This window comes from Haliaeetus albicilla, chromosome 19 (genome assembly GCF_947461875.1).
Source record: "Haliaeetus albicilla chromosome 19, bHalAlb1.1, whole genome shotgun sequence".
Lineage (NCBI taxonomy): Eukaryota > Metazoa > Chordata > Aves > Accipitriformes > Accipitridae > Haliaeetus > Haliaeetus albicilla.
Window position 1 is genome coordinate 26202824 of NC_091501.1, and position 18022 is coordinate 26220845.

General features: G+C 39.6%; 1 long non-coding RNA gene across 2 annotated transcripts in view; it reads right to left on the reverse strand.

Annotated features, from left to right (window-relative positions):
* The window catches only part of LOC138689991 (uncharacterized), a 64730-nt gene that overhangs the window by 14951 nt on the left and 31757 nt on the right, over positions 1-18022 (reverse strand). Inside the window, exons 2-3 of one of the 2 annotated variants that reach the window (XR_011328757.1) lie at positions 7834-7911; positions 6614-6742 (exon numbers count right to left, since the gene is read on the reverse strand). The exons of the other annotated variant lie outside the window; for it this stretch is intronic. This is a non-coding gene — a long non-coding RNA (uncharacterized lncRNA). The remainder of the gene's footprint in view (positions 1-6613; positions 6743-7833; positions 7912-18022) is intronic. 2 annotated transcript variants of the gene reach the window in all.

The following is an 18022-nucleotide window of genomic DNA, read 5'->3' on the forward strand; positions in this document are numbered from 1 at the left end:
AAGAAAAATATTCCATAAAGTTAATTTTCCTTTCTGCTGGGAACTCATAGGAAAAAACCACAGCGAACAATGGACTACCCTCACTTGTCGTGTGGACAGTTTTCAAGTGCAAGGCCTTACGTGCCTGTTTATATCCCACATCAGGATGTTGAAATGGGCACTTAGTTTTATTAAAATCAGAAGACTGTCTCTTCAGTGCTGCTATAAACACCCAACTATAGGATTTGATCATATTAAAGTGTCATGTTTAAAACCGTATTTATCATGGACCCCAATTTAAAAGCATGGAAGGTTTCTTTATTTTATAACTCAGTTGACTGGCAGTGACCTGAGCCTGAGCTCAATACCAAGCTTACAAACCTCGTATCTAACCAGGTGAATTCCTGCACTGCCTACTTGAGCAGTTTGTCTGATGAAGTAAAGATGCATCTGGGAGAAAAGCACTTTGCATCTGAGCTTTCCTGACTTTGGTTGTCCTCTTTTGCCTTCTCCTTCCATAACTTGTCTCACATTGAACAACATATTTGGCTCACTACCTACCCGAGTAACACACAGCACAAAATGGGCTCATGCTTTCCTTCATCCACTGGGTATTTTAGTCACAGAGAATCACACAGAGACAATTACAAATAGAGAAAAGTTTCCCCCCAAAATGCTGTGACCTCTGAACTTTGAGGAAATAGAAAACTAACTAAAGAAAATTAGTGGGAAGAGTCAAGTGAGCAACTAATGACTGATCCTTGCCAGCTATAGCCAGGGGCAAGCAGCAGGTCATGACCATCATGCAATCCAAGTATTGCTTCTTCTGCATCATGAAAGGGATCACGGGTATTAAACCTCCATTCTCCACTCAGGAAGAAAAAGTAAATAAGGCAGGCAAAAATTACCAAGCCCACAAGGATTTAAAAAAAAATGTGAAGCACTGAACAGATAAACAGACTCCATATAGTACACACAAAACCCTGAGGGATATATCATAGAATCTCTCAAGTTGGAAGGGACTTGTAAGGATCAAGTCCAACATCCTGAGAACATAACCTCAGGCCTGAAAAAAAGTTTTCAGAATTGGATACATTGCATTCATAAAAGACAAAAATCAGAGTATATTCATATGAAAAGAACATGACACCAGTACTTGCTGGGGACCCTTGTTTTTTTAATTGACAATTTTCTTTGCTTAACTAGAATATAAGAAAGCAGTGCAAAGGTAAGCAATTGTGGTATTACCTTAACTGAGGTATTGTATCTTGGATTAATTTTGCTAAGTGATCTCCTACCTTGGAACCCTGCCATTAACTGGTTCTTCTTGAATGACCCTCTAATCTAGTTTAAATTTCTAGTTCAGGCTCTAGGCCCTATCAAGCACCGTTTTCAACTAGCAGGAAGAAAGCCAATACAGGAATCCAACAGAAAAATCACTTTGATAAATCAACGCATAGATCTTTTTATATGTATAAACACATATATTTATGTGCATATATATATCTGCAACCATGCTAAGAGCGAGCTCTATCAATAGTCTATGGCTACTGCCCGTGCACTAACACATGTGGCACTGGGAAAGAACAGGAGGAACTGGAGCTCTGTGTGCCATTGCGGGGCTACAGTCTCACCAGGATCACAAAGATGCGGTGGGGTAGCTCAAACGGGAGCGCAACAATAGCTGGAGGAGATGTGGTGGTGGGCGTTTGCTGTGGTCTGGCTGGTCAAGAAGCAGCCGTTTTCAGACTACTGGAAGAAGGAGCCTCCCGTTCACATGCCCTGGTCCTTACAAGAGGCTTGAACCTCCCCAGTCTCGGCTGAAAGGCAGCACAGCAGGACACAAGCAGCGCGGGAGGTTTCTGGAGCGCATCGCCAACAGCTCCCCGATACAGGGGACTGAGGACCCAACGTGGAGAAGTCTCTGATGGACCTGGTCCTTGCTAGCAAGGAGGATCGGGTCAGGAAAGAGGTTTGAGGCAGCAAGCGGCAAAGTGTTTGTTTATTTCAAGCACAAACCAGCAAAGAACGGCAAGTTTCAGGGATCCAATCACCTGCTTAAAAAGTTAGGTGCATGCTTAAAAGCTTTCCTGGATCAGGGCCATTATTGGCCATTAGTATATACACTGGGAAAAACCCATGCCAAATGGGTTATAATGCATCTAAAGAGCAAACTGCGTCTTGAACACTGCACATACACTATTGTGCTCTGACTTGGAAAAGCATACATGATTATAGTGTTTGCTTTAAACAATGTGCTATGTTTCATGTAAATACCATAAACCGGAGGCAGGTTGAACAAAGAATTATGTCATACCTTTTAATTGAGAGCAGGAGGATTTAAGTCTAAAAATCTCTTTGGATAACACCAATCATGCCCCTTTATAAACTGCTGAGTCCTTAAAGGACAGCTTTTGCTCTAGCCCCCTAGGAAATATAAATAAAGCATGATGTGTTATTACTGAAAATATTTGTAAGACATCAACAAAGTTTGCAACCAGCATTATTAACTACACAATAACAGGGGTTTTATTCATCAGGATGCACATGTAATTTATTTCATGTAAAAATCATTATCACAAATATCAAACATGCTGTGGATAATAAATGACAGGGCAGTAATAAAACAAAAAGAGCTTTGTTTCAGGACACAAAAGCAAGTTGACCCTTTTGATTTATTTGTTTTTCTAAAGGAAGGAAATGCTCATTTAGCAGATTAAAGATGAAATAGGGAAGTTGAATGACAAATCTTGATGAAGATGGTACTTGTTAGAACTGTATGGAAAGATAACAAGTGATTATAACAGAAAATGTGAACAGTCCAATAAAACACAAGTATGATCAAAGCTGTGAAAAAAGCAATTAAGCTGTTTTGACATTTGACTGATGTGTTGAATGTGTATGGATTTGAGGCATTTAAACCACGTTCACGAACAATTCTGTTTAGGGAGTACCTAGTATATAATTTTCTTTCATCTTGCCATATAAAGCAAAACAGAAAATATTTCAAGAAATACAGTGTCACTGGATTAGTCAGATTTATTTTGCTATGCTTTCTTGGAATACGTGCACTTTATATTCCTGTAGGAACAACACCTTAAAGTTATTGAATAGTTGGAAGATTTATTGTAACACAGGGTGGAAAAGTAGCTCCAGAGTTCACAGTTTCCTTTTGGAGAAACTTCTTTATGTAAATAACTGAGCTACTCAATATGCAAGTATATCAAGATAACTGGAAGCTTTTTTCTTTCCAGGCTACAGGGGGAAAAAATGGAAATTGTCTGTTTAGTATCTAAATCCAAAACAAGAATTGGATCTAGAAGGCTTTTTAAAGTCCAACATAATTCAATAAAATAGTTTAATTCAGGTTAACATTAGATTCAATTGCATTAGACATTGGGTTGAGATGTAGTGTCAAGAAGAACTGTAAGGTGGTAAAGAGGACACAGTTGTTTCTAACTGATAGCACATTTTTGATGCAAGTTCCTAACTGCAGAAGTCAAAGGAAGTTTTTGCATTGATCTCAATGAAATCAGGGTTTCATGCCTATCATCTGTACTCTCAAATGCTTGAGTCTTTTTTTCTAAAGTTACTACATGAGGTGTTTGACAGGAAATCTAAACAAATGGTAGCAAATAAGAACAAGACACAACTTTTTCAGTGTTTCTTTGTAGTGTGCAAATATAAAGCAGGACTTCCACGTGGACTTTTCCAGGGAAACTTTGGACAAAACAAGCTATTCTCTAACCTTGCAAAGGCAGCTCTACTCAGCTGAGACCCATTACACTGAACACAGAACAGAAATACCTCTGTCACCCCAACTAACAGGCAAGTAGAGGTTGCATTAAAGAGGTAAGGTTTGAATACAAGATTCCTAAATACACTGCCCTGGAGAACTAGTGCTTTGAAACACAGGAAGATGACAAAAGTTGCCCCCCCCCCAAACCCCACCAAACCATCAGCCAATAAATTCCAATGGCCGCTATCCTTGTTTGCTTGTTGTTTCTGAAGGAGTGAAAAAGTGATGGGAAAAAAAAATGTTTCCTTTGCAGAAAGCAAATAAGAAAAGGCTAGGAGAAGGCTGGTATCCTGCCTTTTCATCTACAGCAGTGCTGACTGCCTTCTGCTCTCGTTCCTCCTTTGCACCTAGGAGTGGTGGAAAAAGGCAAATGAAAAGAGATAAATATCTCAGGTTGGTTTGTCCTGATGCCATTCCAAAAAGAGACTGAAATGGAGCAGTATGGAAGCAGGTAACCTTGTTTCAAAGACACTCTAGTTTTGAGTGAGGGCTTAAGGACAATGAACTGTGAAATGGTAAGATGAACACATTTAGTACATCCAATTTAATTACACACATGCTGACAAATCTGAATCAAAAGCTTTACTATTCCAGTTAGAGACAACATTACTACAGCTGAAGTCTCAGATCTTGAGTGGTAACTAGACCACACCGAAAACAGAAGAAGAGAGAAAGGTAGGAAAAAACTAGCCACAAGGAACCACAGATGCAAAAGAATTTCTATTCCATGCAACCTCCTACAGACACCTAAAATACCCCATCATAAGCCTTGGAAATGGAGAGTTGTAGATACAAATGTAGACTTGACAGTTTGGAAGGAAACTGCTGAATTAGCCTTAGAGAAAGCTGTCAGGCTCCCCCAGCTCATGAAGCCCAAAACACTACAGGGCCTGTTCTGCTGTCATTTATGCCACATGCAGCTTGGCTTTGGGTGTCACGTACAGCATGAGTCACCGCATCACTCCCAGTTTATGCAGAAATTAGCAAATCTCACACTATTTCTTAGTGAGGCAGGGAGGAAGTCACCTCCCAGAGGGGTCTTTTTTTCCAAATGAACTAATTACAGCCATTCTTCCTTTGAAAAAGCTTACATTCCCCCACCCCATGCAAAACTTGTACCACACTTAGCTCTGCGTGCAACTGAGAGCACTGCGAAGAGAGGCTTCCCAAGACAAACTCCAAGATAATAATTTCTGTGATACATACCCCTTGACACAGCTGGCTGCCATAACTTGGGTGAATACAAATTCTCTTGTACTTCACCCTTGCAGGGTGGAGACTGGAGTATTGCCATGTCCACCGTCCCCCTTCCTGGCTAGTCTAGATAGGCAGTTGCCCAGTTTACTTCTCTCGCGCTTTCCCCTCAATCATTCACCCCCCACAGCTCCCCTTCACATTTTCCTCTCTTCAGTTTCCTACACCTCATATTTTCCTTCTGTGCCTTGTCATGTTCTTCAGCCTGCTTCTTCCTCTTCACATCCTCCAGCACAACTGTGAGCATACATCCCTCCCCTCCAGCAGCATTTCCAAATTTCTTATAGCATCCCAGTTAACTTCTCAAAACACTACTTCTACTTACTGTTCCTGCCAGTATCCCAACAACTCCATGTCTACACCACCCTGCCTGCCCCCCCATCATGAGTTGCATGTACCTCATTTCTCAACAGCAGCTCACCCGCATCCTTTTAGAAACAACAGTCTTGCCAATCCTAGACATTAAGCAATCCTTATAGTAGCTTGAGCTACAGAGGTTTTCCAGAAAACAAACAAAAAGCCACTGTAGAATAATTTTATAATTTTTTGGTTTTTTGAGCCTTTGTCTTGGATTTTTCAAACTTGCTCCAAAACACAAGCAATAGAATGATTTTACTTTTTAATTAAAAATATAATTAATTTTTTTCAGACAGTCATAATTGACATTGCCAATACTAATATGAAAAATAACCAAAAATGTTACAACTCCGTAATCTTTCAGGAATAGAAATTGCCTTTTTGTTCTGTTGGGATAGCACCTGAGTTCTGTCAACAGTGTTAGTACAAATGCTGTTAGTATAAATGCTAACAACCACAACGTTGTCACTTGGCTTTGATTTCTCAGACCATGCTTTAAATTCTGGTTAAATTGAGTCTCAAAGTTTAGAGGAACAATCTTGTGACTATGACTTCAGCTGTTCTCATTATCATAAAGAGTAGTAAACATTTTTGATTATGCTACTTCAAAAGACCAAAAGTAGCAAGTTAGTCTCAAGAACTAATTAGTGGCAAGAACTGGAGAGGATAGCTTAGGTAGGGATGCGCAGTATTTTTGGTCATCTTTATTGCTACACTACTAAAATAATTATTCCAGGACAAATCACAGGCAACCAAAAGTTATCCCACTGGGATGTAGACAAATAATTCCTCCAAAGTGCATTTACATTGCTTCCACATCCATTGCAAAGCAAATGCAAGACCTTAAGCTAAAATGTTTGAAACACAAGCTAGTAAGAATTTAGTTGTACCTCTATACATTGATTTCTTTCCTTTTTTTTTATTTTGGGTAATTTGATACTTTGAGACTTGTAGCAGTTGCATGGGAAGATACTCACAACAAGGATCAAACCTATTATGTTTCACTGCCAAATACTGGCAACACGCTGAGAAATATGTAATTACATTTACTATGTGATAATCCCTTTAGATGCTGTATCTATGGTGATATCCTTTTTAATAAAGTCGTGACAAGGGAAGAAACCTATTATGTGAATGAGAAGCCTACAGGAAAATGATGAAATGCATTGCCCCAGCATTCACCCTCATGTCCTTATTACGCAGCTTATCAAGGAATAATCGCACCTGGGGCTGAAGGGATTGCTGTGTGGCTCTCGGCCACAGCTCACTGCTAACCTAGGTCCTGGCTCAGTTCTCTTTAAAGTGGATGACAGTAAAACTCCTCTGCATGTCATTCAGAGCAGGTCCAGGCCCCTTAAGTTCACAGAAAACAGAAATGAAAGAGAGGTTAGACAGCACTGTTTGCTGCTCACGAACATTGGGCTTGAAAGAAGTGAGAAGGGGCAACAATAAAAGTGAACTGGTCGAGCTTCAAACTGGCAGAGATCTGTGAAAAGTTTTGCTGAAACAATGGGATGGATCTGCTACTGCCAGAAGCAAGCACAGACAGAAGCATGGAGCTGAGTATATGCAGAAATACCTATTACTGTTGTTATAGAATTAGGTTATATTAAGAATCAGATCCTTCCAGCCCTTTTCACAGCAGGTGAAAATAGGAGGAAGACACCAGTACTGGGGCTATTCCACTCAGTTACTCCAGCACGTGAATAACAGATGTATTTGCCAAGAAATCATTGAAACTTCAGAGCTGGCTTTGGTAACTAGTGCAAGTGTGATAGAAAGATAATTGCAGAAGGATTAAATTTAATGTTAATGACAGTTTGACACATAGCTCCACATTTGGGAGGGGAGAAATCAAGTACACCAAGCTGTGCTTGGTGACATCAGAGAAAGGGGGTGAAATAGAGTGCTACATCTGTAGAGAGTGTAGGGACAAGTATTTTGGATTCAAGCTAGGGGCTTTTAAGGTAGAAATGAGGAGAACAGGGTCATCTGGTTATTTTAATTGACCACAAGTTGACTATGAATTGCTGATAGGATGCAGCTATGGAAAGATATATTGGGATTCATTAACATTTCCCTGAAAAAGAATTATGAAATTTATTACAAGAGCACTCATGAGACTTCATGCAGAATATCTGTATGCTGTTCTGGTCATATGAAGATGGAAAACAGAAAAACATGTTAGCAGAGGAATACAAAGTAGACTGGAAAACAGCTTGACTTGCTTAGCCTAGGATTAAATAAGGCTCAATAGGGAGTCTGAAAGACTACAATTGCTTGAGATCAATAATAGGGAAGGAGAAGGGGAGAAGGATCATTTAAATGAAAAACAATGTCAGCCCAGTACAAAGTGATGTAAAATAGGAAAAAAACTAGGCTCAAAATTAGAAAAAGAAAGATTCTGGATCAGTCAACTTCTTGATATATGAAGAGCAAAATACCTCTCTACTTTCAAGGTGGCGAGGTGAGGTTACAACAGACTGGCCTTAGGCTTGGAGATCTTTGCTACTCACGTGTTCCTAAAAGGCGTAAATTAAAAAAAAAATCAGAGTTAATGAGTAATAAAAAAATTGCATGGAAAACAGAATTTTAAGAACACTACATGATGGAACAGAGACAATGTAATACACTTGCCCTTGGCTTTGGCATCTGTTAATTTTAAACCCCCTAACCACAAAACTCTGCAGCTCAGTTACAAATTTGGGCATACAGTTGAGTTTATATAGCGTTGATGAAAGACAGGAATAAGCTAACTAAAAGAGTATGAAAATCACATGGGTGATAGTTTATCTGATGGACTGAATGTACAAGGTAAATTCAGACAGCAAACCACATTTTTACTGGAGTTTAATAATGTTGTTTTGAAGTAAGGCTGAAATTCTTTGTAGTTTTCATTTCATAACACTGCCCAGCTGGAATTTCCATTTCAAGTTATGATAATACAAAGCTTTACAGTGGTATTTTAACTGTTCATTTTGGATGGTTTTCACACAGAGAAGTTTACTTGAATACCAGATATACTGTAAACATACTGAACATCTGGTAATTAAGTATAGTGCACAGTAATCTCCATAAAGCCTGTATCTGTGGTGAAATCTTTTTAATAAATAGTTGATAATGGAATGAAGCTATTAAAAGAATTACAGCACACATGGTGAAGTACAGCAATTATTAATTCCATAGCATGAATAAAAGCTTTTAACTGTCCATTTTACCAAGAATTTTTAAGATGGGACTGTTCTGAAGTGAGTGTCAGCATAGAAATATCCCATTTGCAATAGCAAAAAATAGACTCCATAATTCCACTAGATCATTTTCATAACTATTCAAATATCCAGTGAACTCTGTACAGTTCTCAAACTGCTCATACCCCACTTTGTGACAGCATAACCTCAAAAGTCTTCTTTAATCTGACTAGGACGCCATTCACTTTACAACATGGGAACAGAGGGTCACTTTTACCCCCTTGTAAGAAATACAAGGAGTAGTTCATGTGCACTATTTGGTGTGTCCATTTTCACCCGCAGCAGCAGCAGAGAAGTTTTCTGCTCTGAGCAGCATGAGAACATGTCCAAACAAATGTAAGCACCTACCTCTCCTTGTTTAAGATTTCTTCAGAGGACTCTGAATGCAGTGGCGTTGTATAGATATGGATTCCTTTATTCTATTAACAAACTGGAGATCCCATTCTCTAAGCTCAATTCACAGACACTTCGTGATATCCCAAACAAATCATTATCCCACCAGCCCTTAAGTTGCATTACCTGATTGCCACCTACACTTTATTTCAAGAAACACCCGTCAGAACAGTTAACAGAACCTTTTTGTGCATCCCCTTCTACCAATGTCTGCTTAAAAAAAAAGCTAATCCTGACTTTTTTATTTAATAGCAACTTTTTTCCCCCTTGCCTTTATCAGTGATTCTTATTCTCAAATCAAGTAATCCAAGGCTAAGTTCATCATCCCCCTTGAGCTACCGGGTTTGAAAGGTTGCATGTCTTCAGATTCATTGGGGCAGCCTGTTTATACTACTGGGTATTTTTCAACCTCAGCTTTTCCAATGACTATTTAAGGCCGCCTGTACTTTTTCCAGGAGTGCTGGCACATTGTTTAAATCACTGGTATGACTCATTAGCTTATTCTGTATTTTAGCCAGTTAAGTTCATCTACGTTACACTCCTTTATATTTCCATTCATTTTTTTCTTCAAGAAATCAATGTCAAGACAGCTTATGAAGCTGGTTGACAGTTGTCAAGCAAAATGTGAATTCATGCTAGCACCAAACGTCAATACCATACACCCCGAGCTACCCACATCCGCTGTCACAGAACCGCTTCTGCGGCACATCACCTCCCTACGTACATTCTGCTCTCAGCTGCAAATAGTTCCACTGCCATTTTGTTTCATGTAGCTCTGGACAGGAGAGTGAATGCAACCAGTGACAGCAATATTCCGCTATCGACATTTATCAAGAGGCCCCCTCACAGCTGTTCACCTCCGATGCATAGGAGATCAAACAGAGACTCTTATCATTCATTTCTACTGTCAAGTTCTCTACCTACCCTATCTTTGCAATGTGTCCATAATGTAGCTTCCCATTGTAATTCATACTTTATATTCGCTCCTTCTGGCTATTAAGCCTTTGAGTCTCCTTAAGGCCTTCATGGGTGTATCTGTATGCATCTGTGATTGCCAGATGTTCCTGGGGGTGATGGCAGGGTAAGAAGCAAAGACTGGATACAGACCTCCTGCTCATCTTGCCCATCTCTTCTCTGCCTCACAGGTAGTTTGCAGAGGGGCTATTACATCTTGCAGAAGGCCAGGCTAAGATTCATCTCCACTCTGTTTACCAACACAGTAAAGGACGTGGGAAGACACTTGCTACAGCTGCCACCACTCCACCTGACACGTGGCAGGTTGTCTTTCTAAGCAAGTGACATCCCAGCCACAGACCAGGGCAGGGACATTCAGAAGCTTGCAGAAGTTCAGCAACGTTGTTCCTCAGGTTAATTCCTAGACCTGTCTTACCTGCCATGTGTGTATACATTCCCATGTTCAAAAAAAGCATTGGTACAGCACTGTTTGAGGAGCCTTAGAGCTTGTTTCAATCCTAGAACCATCAAGCAGCTTGAGCCTATATTTTCAATGCTGACACCTCATAGAAAAGAGCTAGAATATAGGCCAAGGTTTTTATAGCAAAACTTCAAAATCAAAGCATCAGCATATTTTTCAAATATACTAAATAATGACAGCTTTTGATAAATTCAGCAGGTATTCATCAAATCTGATGTAAAACAACATGGGAGCCCAAATTTACATATCTAAGTTCAAAAATATTGGTCTTGATTATCTTTGAACCTGCTTCAGTCCTTCCCCCCCTCCAGAAGAAAACCCCTTTCATGTGGTGATCCAGCCAGCTGTACAAACAAAGCACAAGTTGCCGCAAACCTTGAGTTGTTTGACAGGCAATTTATGCTGCGGAAAGCGACAGAAAAGGAGGTATTTCATGAGGACTTCAAACTTCACATTGATCTGACTGCTATTGTTAAGGGGCCAACGTATGGCTCTCCAGTCAGTTCAGTATATCCTTGCCTACGCTTGAGTACATGTGTCTGGCAAACCATCATGGAAGCTCACAGAAAGTGGAGCAGGTGTTAAGCTCTTAAAATGAAGAAGAATTTTAGTAGCTGCACAAGAATAGTGCAACACAAAGTTATTTCACCACCAGCTCCAGAGCTATAATGGACTTTTTGGCACAAAAGAAGTCATAGAGGTTCTGTTCAGAGTTGTTTTTACTACTTGGCATGCTCTTTCTCCTTTAACTTTTAGTGGCTTTTCTCCAACAGTAAGCAAAAGAGGACAAGGCTTGAAAGAAAAGAAAAACTAAATAAATTTATTAGAATATAAATGTATTCAGAGAATATCCCAAAATATTAAGAATTGTTGGCACAAACTTCTATCATTGATTTTTAAAGCTCAGTCATTACTCTTCTGAGCAGAAGAAATGTTCTTTTTTTCTTTTTATTTTAGAATATTCTGATGAGGAAGAGTTATCAAAATCTGTATACTCTGGATTTGAAAGGACTCAGATTCAGATTTCTTACCAGAAAAATGGACACTTATTTTCTGAAAACCTGGAAAAAACCCAACCCAAAACCTACTAATGTTTCTATAGCCACTGACACCAAATTAAGTTTCAAGTGCCTTTAAAAAAAAACAAAACAAAACAAAAACCCCAAAACAAAACAAACACCCACACCAAAACAAAACAGGATTTGGAGTGTTGTAAGAATTGCTAAGTATATCTGAAAAATACATGCTTCCAAGTCCTTGAAATCTGAATTCTTGTCCATAAAAAACCTCCCTGTTCCCTTGAGGACCGCTTATGTGTACAGCACATGCAGTACTGGAAACCTAGTAGGTGGCAAGGGAGAAATTATTTTAAATGTTTGTTTTCTATTAAAACACTTTCGAGTGCCAAGATGATTAAGATCTGTCACTTGCACCAAATGATGCTTCTACCGTCATACTGGATAGGACTGTGGGGGATTTTGCTTCATTTTGCTGTTTGGGTCTTTGGCCCATAGTCCACATAGTTGATATGGCAATCCAATATATTTATGTCTGGAATTGTGGGAAAAGACTTATACAATAGCACAACACAGGGTGAATTTTGATTCGTAAACTTACTAGTTCATACTTTATTGATTGGAAACCTACCTCCTGAAAACAAACAATGGAAAAAAGATAAGACTGCAATAAGTCTTACAAAAGGATGTCATGCAAATTACCATAGCTTGTGGCCAAATGTTGAGAAGTGAATTATTAACCGATATAGTCAGTAAGGATCTTCACTAGCAAAGCTCAAAAGATCCTAGAGGAAAAAAACCCAGAGTCAAAATCCCCTGTGAAGCTACCTTCTTTGAAAAGGAAAGGCAATTTTCCACTTCTGCTCTTGCCAGCAGAATCTACCAGAAAAGACAGATATATGGATTTACGGACAGTTTGGGGGATGCTCAGGTGTCTGTACCTACTCCAGTGCACAGCTCAGATGTGAGCTGCCAGCACTGAAGTATGGTGGAACTTGTGCTTCCTGAAACACAAGTAAATAGCTCAAGAATTAGTTACAATTTTGGCTTTCTACACAAGGAATTTGTGCTGGTATGTGAACACTGGTGACCAGGACAAACCTGGTAAATGAGAATTCACAAGAATTTTCCAGGTAGTAGCTATGCAATCAAGGCATGGTCCATCCATCTACCCACAGATCCTGGTCTGAGGTCTGACAGTAAAGCAATTCTGGCTTTGGGGCTCCTTTAGATAAAAAAATGCTACAGCCTACATGACATAACACACTTGTCTGCTACACACGCTTTGCCAGTTCAAATTTGTTCCCAAAATGTTGGCATGTCAACTCAGCACTAGTTGCCAGACCAATTACCTGTTCACAGTACTCTAACATCACACTGGGTCAGGTATCTTCTGTCCTCCTGCAGGTAGCACTAAGCTGGCTGAAAAGCAAGGAACACAACCTCCATGTTCTGCTCCTTGACTAATCTGATATAAATGTGATAAGGTGCTCACATCTGACTCAGATTCACTTTGTCCTGTGGCTCACTGTCAGGCAAAGCTGGTGAAACCAGAGTGAACAGAGATACAAGTCACAAGGGACCATTACAATCAGATCAGCCAGTAACTACCCAACATTTTGTGCCCTGAGCTCATAATCTTTCATCTGAACTAGAGAACATCCAGCAAGCCTTTATTCTGTGATGCTTTGCAGTTTGGTGCTGCACTACCAAATGAACTTTTGGATAAAATAACAAAGACTATCCTTAGCTTTTCTTCCCACACACAGTAAGGCTGCCACCTGACATGCCCAGTTTAGCAGATTTAGCATGCTTAGGATATGGAGGTGGAATGTCTTAAGAAAGTATCTTGCTTTGATCCAAACTAATTAAGTGTGTCTGTGGCTGAGCAGTTTAGATATGTTGGCCATCTAATACTGCTTAAACTTCAAATCCTATGGATTTGCACTAATGCTAAGCCAGTCTAACTGCAGGTGCTGCCCACAGAAACTGAAGAGATGAGCCTTCCCAGCATTATTCCTTTACTTCAGAGGTAGCATCCTATAGTACCACATTCGAGCTGCTGTACCGTTCCCAATGTGAGAAAAAAGTCTACATACTGAACTGCTAGCCTATATCTGGAAAAACCCCCACTCATTTACAGTATTCTTTTACCATGGCACTTCCATTCTGGAAGATTTTTGAAGGCAGTTTCTTACCTAATTACTCATTAAAGCATGTTGGGGAATGGAAATCGATGCTACCAGTTCTGTATTACATTGCATTGGCCTTCAAGTTGGCTTGGGCATCCCAGGTCCTAAAAGGATTTAATTTCTCTATGGATGTAGTCAATAAATGAAATCCATCACTTAAGTATTAAAACATATCTGAAAAGGACCTGAGGTAGCAGCTGCCTTCCTACAGCACCCACATCTCCCTTTGCATGTCAGAGATTGCAAACTGAAAGAGCTATAACCACAGAGGACTCAAGCAGTTATGCGGGTAACCACATTGCAGGAGGCTTTTCAGGTGAAATTCATTCTGCTGTAATAAGGTACTTCACAATTCCTTTACAAAGACAGCTGTCATAATTGTACTTCAGTATGTCACTTTTCATACATTAAATTAAAGCTTTAACAAAGCTCCAGGATGTATGTGGATACAGAATTGCAATAGCTACCTACTAGCAGTGAACTAAGGAGAATAATGAGAGAAAAACCAGGCACTAAGCATATAGCCCTAAGTGAAAGGCTACTTCAAATAACTTTTATAAAGAGAGGGGCATGAGGTTTATTGTATAAGAAATACAGTGATGCTACCCCTGAATCAAAAGTATTTTCTGAAGACATTAAGACAGTGAGCCAGATTTTCATTTACTGTGAACCAGAGTTGTTCAGATGACTTACAATCACCTTTTTAACCAATTCAGGCTCTAACCTGGGAGTGATTTTTCTTTTTAGAGATGGCAAGTGTTTATTGTTTGTTGATTTTCTGTAATCAGGAAGAAGCTGCATGGAGAGGAACTGCACAGATAAGCCCACATTCTTGCCTAAATGACACACTACAGTGTGGGAAAAAAAGGTTTTATCTAGAAATATTTAGACACAACAATAAAGGTGTGGGGGAGAGGTAGAATATGTGCACTTAGAAATTTGACCCCAACGGAAAGGATTTTCCTCAGTTTAAACTGAAATGCTGCCTTTTCACATAAAGATCTACTGTTACACATTTTTTTCTACTGCAATTTAGCCATGCCTCTGCATAGAAATCTCTGGTTTCGGACTACGATATTTCAACTAAACAAGTCACATGTCTCAAAGTACCATAAGCACAATTATCTTGCCTTTACCCCCTTCCTCTCCTGAGGGGCTTAGGTATTTATATTGCAATAAAATAGCAACAATATTCTAAGTTCTGAACTAGGATCCTATTCTGCAATGTCCTGTGCAAAAACAGAACAAAAGGCACTCTCTTTATAAGGCTTTTTAAAGTGTGCAAGAAGATAACCTGAAAGCTTTTAGTTTCAGCAAAATAAATTCAATCCACAGCAAATATGAAGGCATAGGGGTCAAACATGTAGATGCTGGAGATCCATAAGGAAGAGGTATCTAAGGTTACTGTATGGGCTAAGTGGGAAAGAGTCTGCCTCTGTACGGTACAAGAGACCTTCGTAAGAGGAAAAGTTGTGTAGTCTTACATCCCACGGGAAGGGGCTAAATAGGTTGTAACACAGCAATGGGATATTCCCCTCCTTTGTCAGAGGGGCAAAGTGCACATATGACATTGTTTACTTGGTCGGGCAAGTGAGGTCTCAGACTTACAAATGTGCCTCAAAAGCTTCTTTGTTTAATGCAAATAAAAAAAAGTAGTTGCCTTAGGCAAGTTTGGCATCTCGACTGATAGACAAACCACAATGACCGAGCTGTATACTATGGGTCTATCCTTATTATAAAAAAAGTATTAGTAAGGTCTTCCTTAGGCCAGAGCAAAAATCTCCTGTCAATTAACTATGATGTTATCAAATTGACAGGGAGTTAACGAAACCAGCTACATTGCACTGTTACCAAATTCCAGGCTGGTTAATTTTTCATGGGTCACATTGAGCAAGTTGAGAGAATGAAAGTCTGACAGAAAAATCCTTTCCCTTCTGGAAACAATGCAAAGAATATAGAAAAGAAATAATAATACATATTGTTTGTTCCCCTTCTAAATACACTAGCTTGCTTTCAAAATGAACACTTCACCAAAAAATACATGCAAGTGCATAACTTAAAAATGTCTTAAATACACTGCCACGTCATTCAAGTCTTTTGGATTTTTGATCACATACCTCTTAAAATTAGTGCATACTCTTTCTTGTATCTTACAATTCAAAACATCTAAAACATTAAGAGAAATCTTTCTATACTGGCTTTTTTAGTGGTTTGTGTGTCAAACCCAATACATCTCCCACCTCCCAATGCAATAGTACCTTAAATCCTCAAATAAAGATTCCACCTTTGATGCTAGAATGACACCACTAACTGAAACACTTTAGTAGCTGGGTATTAAGGATCCACTTTCTTAAAGTATTAAACACATGTTTGGCCTGCTCAGCCCCAAATCACAACATACAAGTTTGGTAGTATACAGTAGGCAACCTAAGTATAAAATTAATACAATAAAATAAAAAAATAATAAAAACCTAACAGCTCAGCCTGTTAGCTGCCATTTGCACTCAAAATAGGTATCATGTTGACAAAAAAACCCAAGAGTACTTGAATAAAGGAGCTACTCCAGTATCCTGCATCTGAGTCTGTATTTTCACATAATTATAGCCAATTAATTGTTACATGATACTGACCAAAACACCTACTGATTCAGGGTCTCAGTTGCTCTAGATAAAAGCATATATGGGAGAAGAGATTTTTTTTTTTCCTCCCCCCCCTTTACTCCAAGCCCAAAGTTACACCTCTCAGGAGACCCTCTCAAAAATAATGAGGTCCCCTGAAGAAATTCAGCACCAAAGAAAAGACAAACTCTCAGTAAACAAAGCTCCAGTTACAGAAGCAAGTATACACTTTTGATTATTATTGTCCAGTATCCCCAACCATTTTATTCTAATGACACCTACCCAGTTTTCCTGATCCTTTTTAGAGGTGGTGCAAGGTGGATTTCTGTAACAGAATGAGGAATTAATGTGGACTGAGGAAAGTGCAAAAAAAGAGCAATACCCCCGTCCCAAACCCAAACAGCAGCAACGCTCCCCCTCCTTCACATCCATTTGAAGACAAGCCACTGTCTCGTCCTCATTCATGCCTAACGTAGCACACCATCCGTCAACAACCCTACCTTGGTGTTCTGCACAAAGGGAACCAAGCCAACTTGTTCATGATCATGCACGGTACATTGGCCTCACCTAAGCTTTAATGAAAGATTATACATATTATTACTGTTTCTGCATTGTGGCCACCCACTTAAAGAATCCATCAAAAGCAACAGGTTAAAAAGGTCTGTAATCACCACAATGAAGAACAGCAAAATACACTTGCTGATTTTTCTCTTCATCAGCAGTGACAAAGTATAAAGCAACTGTTCTCCTGCAGTGAAACCTCTGGTTTATATCACCAAACTAAGAATTCACAACTGATTTTATCTTGCTCATCTGTCACCAAATAGTGAAAAGTCAGTTATCACTGCCTTTGTAACATGCCTGTACAGGTGCAGAAATCCCCAACTGCATTAACTCAAGAGGCTGACCACAATAACTGTATTAGTTGCTAAGTATTAATTACAATTTGTTTGCAATCTCCCTGGCCCAGAACATTATGGAAGTTGACACTTGCACTTCCTTTATGTCAAGAGCCTCAGGGAATTGCAGTAATAGCTGACTGTTTTCCTTTGAGTTAGGTTGGGTTTTGGTACTCTTTGTATCTGGTTTCATAATTCCATTCTTTTGTCATTATTTCACCTGTGAAACAGCCTCTCCATCACATCCCCTTGCACCTCCTGAGCTCCCGCAGTTCAGACTCAATACCATCACATCAATAGAGACAACCTACAAGAACATCTTACAAAAACATGTATCTCCATGATCCTTTATAGATGCTCTCATTCAGCCATGGCAACCTTTCTGCAGCTCAGCTATCGAGGCAGACACAGCCCTGATGGGGTGATCGCACACTGCACTGGGCACTTCTGACAAGAGACTCATTCAGCCCTTTCCCCCACCATAAGTCCACAGCTGTATTTAAGCGATGTCTGGTCATTCTCTCTCTATCCATTGAGGAGATCAAGGGAGCAATTGCTGGTGATCCTCCCACCTGAACTGTAACTAAGAAAACCATCGAAGATGGTTAAACCCAGTCTTTTCACCTTTTCTTCAAGCGTCTGTGACAGCAAGCTACAGGACTGATGGATTTGCAGCTCCAGTTTTACAGAGTTTGGCCAGGGAAAGATGTAATAGCTGCCCTGACCCACACACTCCTTTACTTGGCTAAAGCTAACAATACACACAGTCCTTACAAACTTTAGCCTACTACACTATCACGTATATTGCACACGAACTGTTGAGCACACCAAT